The sequence below is a fragment of the Lactuca saligna genome, chromosome 7 (assembly GCF_052625555.1).
Source record: "Lactuca saligna cultivar CGN05327 chromosome 7, ASM5262555v1, whole genome shotgun sequence".
Classification (NCBI taxonomy): domain Eukaryota; kingdom Viridiplantae; phylum Streptophyta; class Magnoliopsida; order Asterales; family Asteraceae; genus Lactuca; species Lactuca saligna.
Window position 1 is genome coordinate 4,838,816 of NC_136423.1, and position 20,776 is coordinate 4,859,591.

Below are 20,776 nucleotides of genomic sequence, written 5' to 3' on the forward strand. Positions count from 1 at the left end.
CCATTTTAATTTCTAAGAAGAGTTGGGCAATTTATGCTTATGAATTGATATAGCCAAGTTAAACCAATTCATAAGTGTTATTCCATTAAGTCTAATGATAAGTCAACCATATCATCCATGAGGTGTACCCAAAAATCAACCAATTTTACTTCATTGAATTTAATCCAATATTTTACTTGTTTACTTGTCATATTTTCATTCTAGCTAGTTTTAATTTTGTCAAACAATCAAAAAGAATTAACCCCCCCCCCCCCCATTTAACTTTTAAATTTTGTTTTGCAGGTATTTTACAAAGAGATTTACATAGAGATTTAAATTGAACCAATCTCCATGGATACGATCCCTTTACTACTATACACTATTTTAGTATGTAATATTAAGGACATTTATTTTGTTGGCCTCGACAACCACCAGTATAGGAGCCTGAATGTTGGGAAATGTCATTTCCTTGAGTAATTGTTGAAGCCAAATGAGTTCAGCAGTTGTGAAAGCAATGGCCCTATACTCAGCCTTTGTGCTGGAATGAGCAACAACATTCTGTTTGCGAGAGGGCCAACTAATAAGGTTTCCACCAAAATCAATTGCAAATCCATGTTAAGAGCAACAATCAATAGGATCTGAAACCCAACCAGCATCCGAGAAGGCTACCAAGCGAGAATCTTGCGCCTTATTGAGGACCAAACCCGCAGAGAGATATCCTTTTAAGTAACGTAGAATTCGTTTGACAACACTCCAATGCACATCAGTAGGACTGTGCATAAATTGACACACACGATTGAATGCATACGAGATTTATGGCCGAGTGATTGTAACGTACTGGAGAGCCTTGTCACACCCCAAAACAGGAACGGCGGAAACGTTCTGGGGCGGAGGACGTCATGTAATGTATCACAACAATGCAAAGTAGTAAACAAGCAACAACATCATCCATTGCATTAATATTATAATTTTAGTTACAAGTGTTCTTTCATAGTATAAGACAACATAATGAACAATCAAAATAAAATAGGAGTCTTGATTTCTCCGTCTTCACAAAACCTGGTCGTCATACCTGTCTATTAGTGACCTGAGAATACAAGTATTTTGAAAGCGAGTATCAGCAATAAAGCTGGTGAATTCATAAGTATTAATGTGTCTTTGATTTGTAAAAGTGTAAATTAAAGACTTGTAAACATTTGGAAAAAGATTGTATAAGTATGAACTGTTTGAAAGTAGTTGAAAGCGTTTGAATACCCTAGCAAATCCTTATGATTTCTATTAGTATAAAGAGTAGTCTTCTACCAAGACTAGACTGTTTTGAAAGTAACAAAGCTGGTTTTTCCCTTGTATGACAACTATTAACAATATATATAGTCTACCTCGTCGTTTATGTGAATGTATCACAAAATAAAAGTAATAGGAAAATATAGCCATGTAAGTGTTATCCTTTAATATTAGGATCAACCCGACTCGCGACTGCTGAAATAGTATTAACCTTGAACGTCTGTAGATGATCATTCACCTCTGTAGCTAACAGCAGGGTGTAGGAATGGTTAGTCCCGTAAAGGTACCCTAATATAAGTATTAACCATAGGCATCCGTAGATGTTCATTACCTCTGTTGCTAACAGTTGGGTGCCAGAATGGTTAGTCCCGTCTTAGTAAGTAAGTAGTCTTCTCACGAGACCTGCTGTAAGTAAGTAATAATATGATTGGTAGTCGCTATTCTACATTTGAAACTAAAGGTGACTTCAGCAACGAATCGCTAGGTCGAAATCCATATTTATTACCAAATCATATATATAAGCCCAAACTATACCTATAATAGCTTACTAGGGATATATGAACGTATACCTTTGCTACCCAAAGGTACTGAACCGACTGATCAGAACTATTATGCCCGTATATGTACACATGATATATAACTTAATATTTAAACGACCTTCGGACGGATACCCGATACCCTACCAGACCACATCCCAACGGGGAAAAGGAAATAAAGCGGATTAGCCTTCCTAATTCCTTTAAACGTTATTTATATAACTATACATATACAGGCATGCTTTTAACAAGGTATCTATGTAAAAGTATCCTGGCAAGTGTATCCAAGTAAGTGTATCCATGTAAGTATATCCAAGTAAGTGTATCCAAGTAAGTGTATCTCTTCATATAGCATTTAGTATAGACTCATGAAAGAACTGACTCTGGTGTAATTCCTAGTAATAGGAATAGCAAGTAGTATCTCCTAATTATACCTATAATAGTTACTAGAAATGTACAAGTATCTACGAAGGTATACCATTGCTAGCCAAAGGTACTGAACTGATTGAGGGCACTTTTATGTCTACATATGTATACATGATATATAACTAATATTTAGACGACATTCGTACGGATAACCGATACCCTACCAGACCACATCACAACGGGGAAAAGGAAATAAAGCGGTTTAGCCTTCCTAAGTCCTTTAAACATCACTTATATAACTATACATATATGGGCATGCATTTGATAATATAAAGCATAAAAGGAGTTTTGTAAAACCTTTAAAAAAGATTAATATCTAAGAAAAGTTAGACTTAGTGTCAGTTTATAAAACGGTTTGAAAGTATTTTGTTTGAATAAACAGTTTAAGTATAAAGGAAACCTTTGATTGAAATACATTTGTAACCGAGTTTGAAAAGAACCATACAGTGTATAAAGTAGTTTGATAAAGAGTTTCAAACATATAAAAACGTTTAATGAAACATTTGAAGAAAATCTGTTTGGTAAAACAGCTAACGTATAGTAACTCCATTTGCATATTAGTTATTAATCACATGTGATTGATATAATAACTAGCATGATTATGTTTGTATTCCACCCCCCCCCCCCCATAAAGCAGTTATAAACATTTAAAAGGTTAATTTAATGGGTATGAACTCACCTGTAGATGGTGGTTTGAATGAACTGAACGGTGCAGGATTGCTAGGTGACAAGTGAAGACTTGTTCACACTCAATGATCCTAGTTAACATATAATCACACATATATGTATTCAATTAGACTTTAAACCACTAATTGACAAAGTTAAGACATCCTAAGGCATGTAAAACACCTTATATAAGTGCTACAAGTCATAAGTATTGCACCTAAGTGTTAAAGGACCTTGCTATTGTGTTTGGGGTTCAAGGGTAAACTCCTTTGGAGTTTACGGTTTTAATGACCTTGACCTAATGATTTTACGGTCGTAAACTCAAGAGTTTACGGTCGTAAACTCCTCACTTTTTGACCATAAGTTATTTTGAGGTTTTGCAAGTCCTTTGAAGCATTTCTACTTGATGATTAGGCCTTTGGAAGAGATTAGGGCATCATTACACTCCTTTGAGGAGTTTACGGTCCCAAGGCCATTTCCTCTTGGGTTTACTACCATAAACCCATATGGAAAGTGGTATTTTCATGTTTTCAAGTCCTTAGCTCAACAATGAATGGAATCATGTTAGTCACTAAGGCATAGGAATGAAATAAGGGCCACTTATTCTCACTTTGGGGTGTTTACGATTTTGGAAGCTTCCCGAACCGTAAACACATATAAATGGGAGACTCTTGTGCTTTTTATGTGATAAACTCATCAAGGAAGGATTTAGACTTGTCCCTAAGGCTTGTGAATGGACTAAGGCACCTTAAGACCCACTTTTGGCCCTTAAAGAAGGGTTTACGGTTCAAGGGGTTCTTAAACCGTAAACACCTTTGATCTTGGTGTTTACTTGAGTTTCTTTGATGTATATGTTGGGTTATGAGCATTCTAACACTCCTAAGTGTACATGCAACCCTAAATACCTTGGATCTATGTTTTCTCTATTATACATGCAAATATGAACATCCAAGGTATTATCCTAATCTAGCATACAAAATAATGGATATAACAAGATAGAATACATACCTCTTTGATAGTGCTTGTCTTCATGAAGCTTGAGTGCCTAGTGCCTCAAGTGTGACACCTCAAATGGTTCACACAACACCAAATACACTTGGAATAACTTGAGAGAAACTAGAACACTTCATGAAATCGGTTAGCCCTCTCTAGAATAATCTAGTCATAGTCACGATTTCTTGAGCCATGGGTTTCTTTTATATGGTGGCTATTAGGGTTACACCATGTAACTCATGACTTTACCCATTCCTTATGCTCCATGGGTTTTAACCTCCATGGAGTATCCATGGGTCACCCCATGGACTTAGTCCAACATAAGGAATCTTGGATCACAAGCCCACATATATAAGAATGAATGATTTACACAATCAACCCATATATTTAATTAGTCTTCTTTTGATCACTTAATTAATACTAGATTAATTCTTGATCAATACTAATTAAATAATCTCATTATTCTTATTATTAATATACTAGAACTTATAATATATTAATAACCGTAAGTGTCTTATTTCTCTCATTATAGTCTATCCAAGTGCATGATGCCATGCAACCCAAATGGACCATGCCGGGTCGGGTCAAGTCTTACCAATTATAGTTATGGACTTAGACATTAATCCAACAGTCTCCCACTTGGATAAGTCTAAAACTATTATTGCGTATGACTTCAGGAACCAACTAGCAATCGTAGCTCTCAAAAGCTTCTGTCGAACTCTGACCTTGTAGATGAACTCTGATTTTTGTCAACGACTTGTCCATTAGATAAGGGATCATATATTCCTCCATTCTAGATATCATATAGACTGAGACATGGATTATAATCATTCTCTCTGTCCATTTGTTGTTTACCGATTTCCGATTTATGACGACTGACTAATTGAACAAATCAAATCAGTCCTGGCCCGGCCGAGCACTTCCATTTGTCATCATCAAATCATCGAGGGGCCCACAGATATCGCTTTCATCCCGAAGGTAAAAGGAATGGATAAACTTCGACTCATATGGCTTGTTCTACTACTTGTTGAATCATACACAAAGGCACGTTTTATAGCACCGAGTTACCAAATGCAGTTTCGTGCAATCAATGTACAACCAACTCATAGTAACAACTCATATCTCTAGGTTTGAAGAATATAAGATATTATCGTCTCATGATCACTCGTGATAAAATCCATGAAGTGATTCCAATGAGCGCGGGTTGAATCCAATACTCAGAACTTATGAGCACTCATGAGTGTTGTAGCCCTTTGTCCAACAACTTAGACCTCTACAAGCCAACCCATGACAGTCTTAATTCATATCTACTTCCAACATATGACCGACTGTGGATGGTTTGAATAACTTAGTCATTCCGGAAGAATAACCTAGTTTATTCGGGAAGTCAAAACATGCAAAGTGAAACACAATAATAATTGAATCCAATATGGTCTCAGAACTTATGAATATAAATAAAACTCCTTTTATTTATCACCATATGATTACACATTATTCATTGTATATTGTTTCAGCTATCAACATTATTCTTGAATTTAAAACAATAGTTGTCCCATGCTCCAAGCATGCACACTATGTTTTTCTAAACAATAGTCATGCCATACACCAAGTATGCATACTATGTTTGTCTATGATCTTTACTTTGTGAACTAGATCAATTGAACATAACTTCAATGATTCTTTTTTCACAATCCTTACTGCAAATGCAAGAATTCCAAATTCTTGTCATTTACTGAAATCTGTTAGATTCTAAACTTATATGCATTGATTCTCTTGTAATGATTATGCACAAATTCACAAAGACTTGGCAACAATCATTACAGAGTATTCCAAAGGAGATCAAGTCCTCGGAACCATCCTTCTTGCATTAAGTTTCCTTAATCTTACACAGATTGAAAATTCTAACTTTGAAACATTTCCAGATTCCATTTCGACTATCACTTCTGAACAAGAGTTGCCTCTTTACAGATCATGTCAATATGGTCCTTCCAGAATTATCACTATACTTCCAATTGTCCTTGAGAAACTAGTCTTTGGTAAACCTTAGATTGTCCTCGACAATTGTTTAATCCTTTTAGTCATATCCAGTTCTAAACCTTTTCCATTCTTAATGCCCTAGGCATTTAGAAAATTTTAGAAAGGATGAATATAGCACATGTAATCGATCCTATATCCGAAGCATATGGGACACGATTCATGATGTCTCACATAAAGACTAAACCAGTCTTTTGCTATAACATTTCCATTTCAATTTGCCAAGTTCTCATAATTCAGATTATGAAAAGGGATGCCGTAATCATAATCGAATTTAAGAACGCAAATAATGGATCCATATACAGAATTTCCTTACGTTGAGCCATTCCAACATGAAATTCATATATATCCTTGACTAAATGATTAAAACCTCACGATCTAAGCTTATAGATTTGAGATTAAGTATAATTTCCTCTCCCTTAATTATAGCAAAACAACTTTTTCCCAATTGAAACCTTTGTTTTCTATAATTAACATTGCTAGCTTGCAATACTTATCGTAATTATCATGCTCCCACTAACATGATGATTATTAGCATAACACTTATGCTACCACTAGCTTTGACATGTACTCAGAAATCAGCTGGACTTCTAGAAATCAATACTTTATTGACTTCCTTACCAAAGTTCAGATTTCTGATACTAGATTGTTTTGATAAGACTTTATCAAAAACATACACCTTCCCTTAGATAGCTCATGGGTGTGTCAAAACAATTTTAAGAACTATGAAAAGGGATGCCGTAATCATAGTCTTGATTGTTTTGACCTTTGTCATTTCTCACAAGTCCATGTTAGTGTGCCGGTTAACCACACGCGCTCCACTAACGACTTTGAGAATGCAAATATCACAATTGCTATCTAGCTAAAATCTACTTAGTGAAAGTGTTTCCTCACCATCATTTTCATGAATCGGAGAGAAACCTTATGACACTTAGATTTAATGGTGTATGAGTTCCTACCCATATGAATTTGTCAAAACCATAATCACAAGACAAGGATAATGACAAATCCAAAACCATATGGATTGAACTCAATCTTAATTTCTTGCCACCTGGCAGCTCAAGGGCCTACCATTGCTTCCAAGTTGTTGTGCAACACATCGAGAACTCTAAGAACTCATATGCAAAGCCAACTTTAACTAGAATGGGCACAGAATATGTCAACACGATAGGTTATAAACCTCAAGTCGTGTGCTAGTGAAGAACTTTAGGTTTTACTCTTGATTAGTTCTTGAGAATTTCAAGACCTTTAAGACTCCCACTGTCCTCTTGACCTATAAGACTTCCTTGTCAGACATTCAAGAGATAGTGTGGATTCTAATCAAGACAAACACTTCACATAATTGGCCTAAGTTGATCTTTGTTTTTATCCAAAACATCACAACTTACCAATTTCAAATGTACAAGAGTAGAAAACTTTTACTCTTACATTTGTCAAGTGTTTTAAACCTTCTTTAAGACATGTCACTCAAATTACAATCTTGGAGTATGACTCTAAGACTTGTATTGGAACGAAGTATGACTCATCTTCTTGATTTAACCATTTCAACAATTTCAAGATCCCTTCTTCTTAGTCATAAGAATGCACTAAGACTTCCTTAGAGAACAAATTTTGATATGGTTTCTTAATCATTAAGATGATCACAAAGCTGATACTAAAGTACTCTCCCATCTTTTCAGATTTGAGAAACTTTTATCCTTTTGCCTAACTTGATTCTCCTTATTCGCTCTGCCTTACATTGGAACATTTTCCAATGTCTCAGAGTTACACTTAAGCTTGTAAGTATAATCATATTTACTGAGCTTTAGTAAACTATGACGAATAGCCTTACATCTTTTGTGGTGGACTTAATCAGTGTACATGACTATATGCTCGATCTCTTAGTCCATTACTTGACTCACACATTCATGTGAATAAGTAATTAGTCTTAATTTTCCAATACTTGAAAGTTCTCATTCATCATGCTATAGAATTTGCATGATTCCAAGTCCCAGTCCAATTGAGACTTGGGTGATGAGAATCTTTCCTTATTTGGTAAATTTAGACATTACCACAAATGAAAGAATCAATTTCATATTTCCACTCTTGCTATTAATGGAATCGTATAAGCAACAATTTTTCCTCGAATGCCATTGTAAGGGTATTTTAAAATAAATAAAATCAAAATTTTCTTTTTATTTTAAAACTATACGGAAAAACTTATCCTTACAATCCATACGAAAACTTGGTGTTATCTATTCCTAAGCAATATCTCATAACTCCTAAGAAGTAGCTCAAGAATCCGATTTTTCAAACTACGCGATAGAAATCCATCTATGCGATCAGATTCAGCATATTCTTTCTTTTAAGTTCCTTTACTTTTCTTTGATTCTTAAAACATTACCATGTGACCCAGTCACAACATGTATCAGGAATCTCAGAATAGAAACTTAACAGAGTTAGATTTGTGGACTTTTACCTGAAGTAGAGTCAATCTTATTGACTTTAACATCCTTAGGTAAATTAGGCAGCTTCGCAACTAATGACCCTTACTTTGGCAATATAAACATATGGACCCTTTGATAATGGTACACAGGACTATTACAGACTTAGTTTTTCTCTTTACCATTTGTTCAACCGAGTTGACTATGGCCGATCCCTTTCCATTGGGAAGAGAATGCTTTTTCTGTATTTCCAGTGTCACCATTGTCAATGTCCATAAAGTTTCAGGAAGTTGATCTTAACAATAGATAAGATCATTAAGGGTCTTGTCATAGTCTATTTCATAGGTGTCCCAAAGGAACTCACTATGTGACTTAGAAAGTGATTGAACCACCAACTTTCTCAAGACTTTGACACACAACTCTCCCGGCTTGTCAATATGTGACTACATCTCCAAGATGTGATCACACCTAGACCTTGCCTTGCCAATAGGGCTTGAGTGACCTTAAACTTTTCAAGAACTTGTGGGTTAGGGAGAATAATTGGAGGAGGAGAGAGAAGTATGATATCCATGGGATATCATCTTCATTTAGGAAAGCTTGTTTTAAGAGATTTGGGAAGATCATAAATGTCTAATTCAGACATGTTATGGGAGATATTCAAGATAGTTGATCTTTGAGTCCTTAATATGACACCCAATATGAAATATTAAGGCTAGGACCCAACAAACTATTTTATACCTTAGAAGAGGTATGCCGTAATCCAAGCTATAAAACAATTTGAAGGTAGGTGAATGACGATTCACCAATTTCCACCAAGATAAACGAAATGTATTATTAGGTTTTAATTGGTTTTGAAACTCCTAGATCTTTTGAGATTCATTGAACTGTTCAATGGCATGTTTCAATCTCGAGTGTGCCCTTCAGGTTTTGTGACTGGGATGCCGAGGATCACAAAACAAGGTGTGAAGTAACCATGCAAATTATTGGGTACCCTTAAGTGTTTATCCCTCAATCGATGTGCCGGTTAACCACACACGCTCCATCGATACTATGATAAACATTAAGTTACCCTTTGCCTACCTTGTTAAATACGAGTTAGTGTGCCGGTTAACCACACGCGCTCCACTAACCGACTCAAACAAAGTGCAAAGTGTAATTTCGTGGATTAGCACCTTATTCACATTTTTCTAAGTAACTAAGATTGGGTATTATTAAAAGTTTAGTTACTTAGTATTTATCATTAATACTTTTAATGAAGGGAGAATTATAGTCATGTCAAACGCGTTCGGCTAACGACCCTCCACCAGTCAAGCGAGCGGTGGGTGAGAGTGAACACCCATTAAGTTGCCATTTTATAGGCAACAACCTTATACCCACCTTATAGACCGGCTTCGTGAATGAGGCGTACTAGCGGTAAGACCGACTTTACTCTTATACATATAAATATTATTGACTTATAATATTATAAAGTATAAGGGTTGAATTTTAACTTTTAAAATTCTAAGGGCTAACTTGGAATTAAAGTATTCATAAGAGAAAACTTTACAAATTCCAAAACTTGAGGGCAAGTTTTGAAACTATTCAAAACTAATTAATTCCATAACTTATGTATTTAAAGTAGTTTTAATCCAAAAACTCTTCAAGTTCCATAACTTGTGGACAAATTATGGAAGACTTTAAATTAATAAAGAATTAATCTTTTCTTTATTTTATAACTTATGGAATTAATTAAGGTTACATATTTTATTTATTTATTTATTAATGAAGTGACTCTTGAACCTCCATAACTTAAGGACAAGACTCTTCATCTTTTTGTAACCTTTGCCAACTTTATGAGTTTTATGAGTCTTTAATGTGACTCTTCATGTAACTTAAGGATAAGTTACACAAACACATTTTATACTCAACTCTTAGATTAATTTGGATTGAAAACAACTTTTTCACTCAACTTTTCTATTAATCTAAGCAACTCATAAGAACAAGATAATTCAAATCAAACTTTTTCATGTAATTAGTCTAACCTTTAAACTAATACAAAACATGAATCTATTGACAATTATCTTGAAAATGGATTAGCATGAACATTACCACATTTAAAAACAAGTTTATAAGTTCAAAACACCTTAGGGTAATGTTCCTAGTCCATTTCTAGCCAAAAACCTCGAGGATATGCTGTCTGGGGTCCAACTCGTCGAGTGCATGAACTCAACTCGGCGAGTTGGATGCATTTTGCCTTGGACTTGTCGAGTCCCTTTATGGACTCGGCGAGTCAGCTGGGCTGATAGCATCAAAACTCGATTTTTCAGCTTCTATTGCAGGTATAACAAGAAAACAAGCCTAGGCTCTGATACCACTGTTGGGTTATGAGCATTCTAACACTCCTAAGTGTACATGCAACCCTAAATACCTTGGATCTATGTTTTCTCTATTATACATGCAAATATGAACATCCAAGGTATTATCCTAATCTAGCATACAAAATAATGGATATAACAAGATAGAATACATACCTCTTTGATAGTGCTTGTCTTCATGAAGCTTGAGTGCCTAGTGCCTCAAGTGTGACACCTCAAATGGTTCACACAACACCAAATACACTTGGAATAACTTGAGAGAAACTAGAACACTTCATGAAATCGGTTAGCCCTCTCTAGAATAATCTAGTCATAGTCACGATTTCTTGAGCCATGGGTTTCTTTTATATGGTGGCTATTAGGGTTACACCATGTAACTCATGACTTTACCCATTCCTTATGCTCCATGGGTTTTAACCTCCATGGAGTATCCATGGGTCACCCCATGGACTTAGTCCAACATAAGGAATCTTGGATCACAAGCCCACATATATAAGAATGAATGATTTACACAATCAACCCATATATTTAATTAGTCTTCTTTTGATCACTTAATTAATACTAGATTAATTCTTGATCAATACTAATTAAATAATCTCATTATTCTTATTATTAATATACTAGAACTTATAATATATTAATAACCGTAAGTGTCTTATTTCTCTCATTATAGTCTATCCAAGTGCATGATGCCATGCAACCCAAATGGACCATGTCGGGTCGGGTCAAGTCTTACCAATTATAGTTATGGACTTAGACATTAATCCAACAGTATAGAAGTATAACAAGCCTTATAATACACTATGGTAGGAATAGTTACTAGTTAGAAGCTTGAAAAGGTGCTAAGGGCCCAAGAACACTAGTGTGTGTTCTTGGTGTTTTAGGAAATCTAATCAAAACACAACAATGGATGGATGAAAAGATGTGTAATCACTATTTGTTATGTTATATCAACTAATCAAGTCGAGAAATACTTATGTTTTCGGGAAATCGGGCGAAAACCGGGATGATACTTGAGAGTGTTTGGAGTTTACTCTTGAGGTTGCAAATGAGAAGTGAGGGTTTTGGGGAGTAAACTCATGCTTAAGCATGAGTTTACGGTTTTTAGGGTAATTTGAGGCCCAAACATAAAAGTTTGGCCGTGAACTTCTAAGCTACGTGGTATTCGCGGTTTTGAAATTTCAAGACTCGAGATGGCATATCTTTTCACCCGTTCGTTTAAAGAATAATTATTATAATAGTCAAACTAACTTTAAATTTGTTAAAAACAAATAGAAATGAAATTGACTTATAATATGAAGTGATTAACTTTTTGGGTTTGACTGAATAAAATTTTCGGGTTGTCACAAGCCCCCACTACACTACGGTAAAGAGATGGATCAAGTAGTGGGTTGCCAGATTGCATTAAACGTGTACATGGCTTAGCTGGAGATGAGATCGGCTTTGCACCAGACATGTTGCTACGGTTAAGGATATCACAAATGTATTTTTATTGAGAAAGCTGAATAGACGATGGAGAGCGGCACACTTCAATGCCAAGGAAAAACTGAAGTGTTCCAAGATCCTTGAGTGAAAAATCACGGTGAAGAAGCTGTACAAATTCATCGATAAAGGTGGCATTAGACTCGGTAATAATTAAATCATCAACATAAATGAGAATGTACATGACGTGCATGCCATGACGCTTGATGAAAAGAGACAGACCTGAGATACATGCACGAAAACCGAACTTTATTAAAGAACTAGAGAGCTTGTTAAACCAAGCTCGTGGCACTTGTTTAAGCCCATAAACTGCCTTCCGGAGCTTGCAAACATAATTGGGTTTATCCGAAGCCTCAAATCCTGGCGGTTGATTCATAAACACTATTTCTGTAAGATCTCCATTTAAAAACGCATTATTAACATCAACTTGGTGAAGAGACCAATCATGAGAATTAGCTAAACTCAAAATAATATAGATAGTTGTAGGCTTCACAACCAGGCTAAATTTATCAAAGTAGTTAACACCAGCTTCTTGATTGAATCCTTTTGCTACAAGATGCACCTTATACCGATCAATGGATCCATCAAACTTTCTCTTGATCTTGTACACCTACTTACAACCAACTAAATTAGCTCCAGGGAACTAAGTCCCAAGTATCATTATACATTAAAGCATCAAACTCAGATTGCATAGCATTATGCCAGTTAGGGTTTTTGGATGCTTGGTGGTAAAATTTTGGTTCTATAATGGTTGTGAGGGAAATAGGCAAGGGGTATTTTGTGGAACAAAGGGTTATTGGTTTTAAAGAATGCGTAGATGAGCGAGCCGTCATTATATGGGATGAGTTGTCAGGAGGTCAAAACCAAGATGGTGCATTCGGGTAGGTTGGAGGAGGTGGTGAAGGTGAAGTGGTAGGTAGAGATGTAGAAGCAGACCCGGAGAAAGATGTTGAGCCAGAACCCATCCTAGACTCAGGGAAAGACGGCATTGGGATAGTAGAAACAGGCTGACTCGATAAGGGTATATCTTGATTGTTATCTAAACTACAAGAGCTTTCAGTAGAGGAACCCAAATCAATAGAAGGACCAGGTTTTGTGATATCAGCTTGTTTCAATAGAGACAACGGTACGGTACCTAAGAAATGTGAGTCAGGTGACTTTGGTGACAATGAGTGAGTAGGATACGGGAAAACTGATTCATCGAATATAACGTAGCGGGAGATGTAAGTGCAGGGATGTAGAAACATGAATATATATATATATATATATATATATATATATATATATATATATATATATATATATATATATATATATCCTTTGTTGTTTGGAGTTGTAACCCAAAAAGATGCATGGTAGGGATCGGTACTCCAATTTTTTGGAGTTATAAGGACGAAGGAAAGGGTAACATAGGCAACCAAATGATTTCAAGAATCCATAGTTAGGAGATTTGTCATATAAGCACTCAAATGATGATTTGTAGTTAAAAATAAGAGTGATGGGGCGATTAATGAGATAAATTGAGGTGTGAAATGCTTGTTACCAAAACGTATGAGGTAATTGAGAATGAGCTAATAAGGAAAGACCTTTTTCAACTATAACTCGATTACGGTGCTCAGAAGATCAATTTTGTTCTGGAGTATATGGACAGGATACCCTGTGACGTATAACCTTCTGTTTGAGCAAGGTTGATAAATTACGATACTCACTGCCCCAATCTGTTTGAAAAGATTTTACCTGAATGGAGAATTGAGTTTGAATTAATTGAAGAAACATTTGAAATACAGATAACACTTGAGATTTATTATTAATAAAGTAGATCCAAATAAACTTAGAATAATCATCAATGAAGCTCACATAATAGCGATAACCGGTTGTAGATAACTTGGGTGAGGGACCCCACTTATCTGAATGAATTAAATCAAAAGGTTTTGCAGATGACTCTGTTCTCATTAGTAGAGGAAATTTATGACTTTTACCAAGTTGACAGGAACCACAAATAGATTCCAGTTTATTACATGACAAAGGTAATTGTCGACTGGAGACTAGCCAACATAAAATAGACACATGAGGGTGAGCAAGTCGATGATGCCAACACTGAAGAGATGTACGTTCGCCAAGACAAGCAACCGGACGAAAACCATGTGAGGACTCAGGGAAATAAGAGAGAGGATATAGGCCATTGTCAATTGTTCCTCAAAGTAGGATCTGTCCCTGTATATTCTTAACAAGACAAAAGTTAGGGTGAAATTCTAGGTAGACATTATTATTGTCTTTAGTGAAGCGAGAAACACTTAGAAGACTTTCTTCAATTTGTGGGACAAATAGGATCTGATTGAGACATAGGGACTGGCCATTTGACCCATTAGAAAGGATAGAATGCCCAAAATGAGTGATAGGAAGGGATTTACCATCCCTACCATAAGTTGATCATTACCCTTGTAGTTGGACTGGAGAGAGAGAGAGAGAGAGGGAGAGAGAGTTTACTAACATCAACTGTCACATGATGACTTGCACCAGAGTCGACATACCAAGGGCCAACACTATCAGACGAGTTGTTTGATGTAACTATGAAGAAAAATTTTACAAATACGTTGAGTCAGGCAGAAGCAATACGATTTGTTGTTGGAAATTCTTGAAGATTTAGGCGTTGGTAGCAATTAAGAGCATCATGACCTGTACATTTGCATATTTGACAATAAATTTTTGGTTTTGTGGCAGCATTCTCATCAATGGAGGAACAATTAATAGAGAATTGATCAGATCGTCCAGTAGAAGGTTGTGAATTCCGACCACCACCTTTGCGTTATGCAACATTAGCAGAAGGAGGAGAAAGAGATTGAGCATCCTCCTCCAGACGTTACTCTTCCTGTAACAGAAGACCAAGTAGTTCATCATATGATAATGGCTCGATTTTCATAGATAAAGCTGATCGGAAAGCACTGTACTGTGAACCGAGACCATAGAGTATGTAAGCCATAAAATCTGCATCTGGAATGACACACATACAGTCAGGAAGAGAGTCGATGAGAGTACGCTTCTTCTCAAAGTAATCAAGAATGGGAAGTGACCCTTTGGAGAGTGTTTGTAGTTGTTGGCGAAGATACATTTGACGGGCACCTGTCTAGGCATGAAAGGTACGAGCAAGAATGCTCCATGCTTCAGCAGTGGTGGTAGCACGGGCGACAAGGTCAAGAAGAGGAGTTATGAGTGTCGACCAAATCCATAGGAGGACTCGACAGTCCTTCTTGATCTAGGCAGTATACTCAGGGTTTGGAACCACACATTCTTGGACTGTAGCGGACGGATTGGCAGGATCTGTTGCAGGGACAGTCGGAGTAGTAATGGTGGATGTCGGCGGGCTGGTATTTGTGAGAAATGAAACCAAACAATAAGCCTCTAATGCAGATCGAACAGAACTGCGCCAGAGAGTAATTGGAACAATCAAGGCGAATTGCATAATGTGGGAAGTGAAAAGATTGATTGGGTATGCTAGAATCTGGAGAAGCAGTAGCCAAAATTGTACTAGAACTAGAGACAGAGGTATGAAGAATCAATCGTCATTAAAGGATCGAAATGTTAGGCTGATACCATGTAAATATGGTAAAGATATGAGGAAAAGTAAGTTATTCATTCATTGATGAGTAAACGTATTAATAGAGTTACTGTTGGAACTTTATATATAAAGGAATTGCAAGTTGGCAACTTCCTTTGTATCCCACATTGGTGGGGGGAAGAAACCTTTGTGGGTTTATAAGCCTATTCCCTTGTTAGGCCTTCAAAGGCTTTAGTGGATCAAGGGAATGGGCCAAGCCCACGCGCGCGCCTAGCCTAGCCTAGCCTAGCACTAGCCGACGCCGCGAGTGCACGAAATGGCACGATTTAGGCGCACTTTGCACGACGCATCGGTCGCTGGGAGCTGAGGAGCTTTTATTTTTGACGAGTTCGGGTCAAGCCGGTTTGACCGATCCGGTCAAATGGTCGACCGCCGTTGACTTCGTGGAGACCAAGTCAAGGTATTCTAGAAGGATCAGGAAACAGATTGCTTGGAGAGCAAGCTGTCGCCCTAGGGTTTCTGGGGCCGGCCTATGGGGGCCCGTTTGATGCCTTCTAGGGTTACGATAACTATAAATACAACTCCCTAGGAGCCATATAGAACTCACGAAAATCTGAAAGCTCTCCCTCTCTCTGCGGTTTTTTCTTCTAGTTTCCGAGTAGTCGCTTTGTGTTTGTCGATTTCCAGTGCTGTTGGAATATCGATCTAGCTGCATTAAATCCTGGGGTTTTACTCTGTTGCTTACAGCCAATACAAGCGAAGTAAAAACCTTTAAGGACAGGAATCTGATCCGTGCAGTTGCTTCAAGATCAAGTCAGCAATCAACAGGTCGGTTTTACTTTTCTGTCTTGTGTTTAATTCGTCCAATAACAGGACAGTCTTCTTCTACCTTTCTTATAATCGGATCTAATCGAGAAGGATAGATCTGGTTTTGGATGAAACTCGGTAATATAATAACAATAATTGGATCTATTATTTGCAACTAATCGACATATAATTCTCAATATTATTTGTCGGTTTCCTTGCGCGTTTATTAGTTTGTTTTATACAACAATCTTAAAGGTTTTTTAACTTGTGATCAATCAACAGACTAATGGACTCTACTGCTAGCCTCCACTTCATGAACCAAGAGTTTGCCAAACTTGACCAATTCGATGGTCAGAACTACACTCGTTGGGCCGAAAAGGTCAAGTTCATGCTTCATGTCTTGAAGCTCTCCTTTTTGTTGGACCCAAAACTGGCACCAATTCCTGATGATCCAATTCCAAAGGAAGGGGAATCTGTGGACCCAACGGTCATTGCAGAACTGGAAAAACAAAGGATTCTGCATAGAGAATTGTGTGGGTCACATCAAGAATTCCCTATCTGATCGGCTCTATGATCTTTACTCGCCGGTCAAAGATCCTAAAGAGCTATGGAGTGCGTTGGAACTCAAGTATAAGGCACATAAAGAAGGTACTAATAAGTACCTTGTGTCCAAGTATCTTGAGTTTCAAATGGTTGATGACAAACCAATTATGGAGCAAGTGCATGAACTCCAAGTCATGGTCAACAAGTTGAACGCACTCACCATCTCTCTTCCAGAACTCATTCAGGTTGGTGCGATAATCGCAAAACTGCCACCCTCGTGGAAAGATTTCTCTAAGAGAATGATGCACAAATCTGAGGACTACTCCTTGGATGATCTGATGAAACACCTCCGCATTGAGGAGGAAACTCGCATCAGGGACAAGCGAGGGTAAAGTTGGACAAAGTGTGCATCATGTGTCAGGTGGGAGTTCTAGCCACAAAGGCAAATCTGGGGGACAGAACAAGAAGAATTTTGGGCCCAAGAAACAAAGCTTCAAGAAACCGGGTCATCAAAATCCTAACTCAAAGCCAAAAAGGGCCGGTCCTTGCCACGTCTGCGGAGAGATTGGGCACTATGCGAGAGAATGCAAAGATCGCAAATCCATACCGGTTGCACATGCAGTCGAGAAGGTTACTGAAATGGTGGCTAGTGTGAACCTTGGAGAGATTTTCATGATCTCCTCTCTTACTCGAGCAATCTGTGCTCGAGGTTGGTTCGTAGACACTGGAGCCACTGTGCATGTTTGTGGGCAACGAGAGAGCTTTCGCACCTACCAACCCATGCCTCATGGGACGGTTGTCGTCTGTGCTGATGGCCATAGAGCTGAAGTTCTAGGAAGGGGTGATGTTCGGTTGAAGTTCACACGTGGTGAATGGGTGACTCTTCGAGATGTTCTTCATGTTCCTACTATCTCGAAGGGTCTAGTTTCTGCGGACAAGTTTGACAAGGGTGGGTTCAAGATGGTGCTTGAGAGAGGCAAAATTGTGATCACTAAAGGCAGAAGATATGTTGGGAGGGCTAACAACACTTCGGGAATGTATCGTTTATGTCTTAGTGATGAGGGAAATATGAGTGGTCCTAGTGTTGAGAGTGGTGTTGCTAGTGTGTCTAGTGTTGGAAATGATGTAATTGATGGATTGGTTGCTAATGTGAATGAAGTGAACTTTTCTTGTTATATTGTTTGTTCAATTTCTTTATGGCATAAATGTTTAGCTCACACTAATGTTAAAAACATTGAAAAAATGCAAACTAAAGGTATGTTAAAATATGACTCAAAAGATTTTGAAAAATGTGAAACATGTGTAAAATCAAAGTTCACTAAGAAACCATTTCCATCAGTTAAGAGAAACACATCTTTACTTGAGTTGATTCATTCTGATATATGTGAGTTAAATGGAATCCTTACTCGAGGAAGAAAAAGGTATTTCATCACATTTTGTGATGACTTCAGTAGATATCTACATGTTTATTTGTTGAGATCAAAAGATGAAGCTTTTGATGCATTTAAACGATATAAGGCTGAGGTCGAAATTCAACTTGAAAGACACATCAAAATTCTTCGCTCGGATAGAGGCGGAGAATATTTCAACCAAGAGTTTGACACATTCTGCGAAGAGAATGGAATCAAACATGAGAGAACATCACCATACACCCCTCAACAGAATGGTTTGGCTGAAAGGAAGAACCGAACTCTTTGTGAGATGGTCAACTGTATGTTGAACCAATCGGGTCAACCAAACAATCTGTGGGGGGCAGCACTATTGACTGCTTGTTATGTTCATAACAGGATCACTAGTCGTGTGATTCCTACAAGCCCTTATGAGTTGTGGAAAGGTAGAAAGCCTAACCTAGATTATTTGAAAGTGTGGGGGTGTGTTGCTTATTATCGGACTCCCGATCCTAAGCGAACCAAATTGGGAGCACGAGCTAATAAGAGTATATTTATTGGATATGCTCAAAATAGCAAGGCTTACCGATTACTAGATATTGATTTTGGTGTTGTTGTGGAATCCAGAGATGTGGAATTCTTTGAGGACAAGTTTTCTAAGGATGAAGAAAACTCTAGTCATACAACACTTACAAGTACCTCTCGAGAAATACTCCCACCTCCTTCCAATGTGGAGGAACCAAGGAGAAGTACTAGGGCTAGAATTGAGAAAACCTTTGGAGATGATTTCTATTCTTATCTGGTCGAAGGAACACAAATGAAAGTGATGAGAGAGGTCATCTTTTCAATTAATTTGGATGATGATCCTAAGACATTTACTGAAGCCATGACGTCTCGGGATGCTCCTCTGTGGAAGGAAGCAATCAATGACGAAATGGATTCAATTATGGGTAATGGAACTTGGGAGTTAGCTGATCTACCCAAGGGGAGAAGACCCATAGGATCCAAATGGATATTCAAGAAGAAATATCATCCTGATGGATCCATATCTGCTTATAAAGCGAGGTTGGTTGCAAAGGGCTATAGGCAGCGAGAAGGGATCGATTATTTTGATACCTGTGCCCCAGTTGCTAGAATTAGTTCAATTAGGACTCTCATAGCAATATCAGCTTTGAAGGGATTGTATATTCATCAAATGGATGTGAAGACAGCCTTTCTGAATGGTTATCTCAAAGAGGAGATTTACCTGGAGCAACCTAAAGGTTTCGTAATACCTGGACAAGAAAACAAAGTATGTAGACTTGTTAAGTCTTTGTACGGGTTGAAACAAGCTCCTAAACAGTGGCATGAGAGATTTGACACCACTGTAACTGCCTTTGGTTTTCAGCACAATAGTGCTGATAGATGTATTTACTCTAAACATACATCTGATTACATAGTAGTTATATGTCTTTATGTTGATGATATGTTGATCATTGGCACTCACCTAGAAGGTATTCTTGAGACGAAGAAATACCTATCCTCGAACTTTAAGATGAAAGATCTTGGAGAAGTAGATACTATTCTTGGTATCAAGGTGAAGAGGACGGGTAGTCAGATTTCTCTGAGTCAATCTCATTACATAGAGAAAATTCTGACAAAGTTTCAACATTTGAACATTAAGGAATTTAACACTCCTTTTGATTCAAGTGTGAAACTTAAGGTGAATTCTGGTCGAGCCGTGGCCCAACTAGAATATGCTAGTGCAGTTGGGAGCATGATGTATGCTACTCACTGCACGCGACCTGACATCGCATTCGTTGTAAGCAAGTTGAGTCAGTATACAGTTAATCCAGGGACGGAGCACTGGAAAGCAGTGGGTAGAGTACTAGGATACCTAAAAAGGACAAGTACTTTTGAATTGACATATTCGTCATCTAATGGAATACTTGAAGGTTATTCTGATGCCAGCTGGATTGATCACACCAGTGATTCAAAGTCCACAAGTGGTTGGATTTATACTCTAGCTGGTGGTGCTATTTCTTGGGCGAGCAAGAAACAGACATGCATAGCTCATTCAACGATGGAAGCTGAGCTAATTGCCTTAGCAGCAGCAGGCAAAGAGGCAGAGTGGATTCGAGATATACTTATGGATATACGTTTGTGGGATATTCCGATGCCTTCAATACCCATGTACTGTGACAGTGAGGCCACACTGTCTAAAGTATATAATGCGGTATATAATGGGAAGTCAAGACATGTAGGTCTGCGTCACAATTTCGTGAGACAACTAATTGAAAGTGGTACCATCAAGGTTGTCTATGTC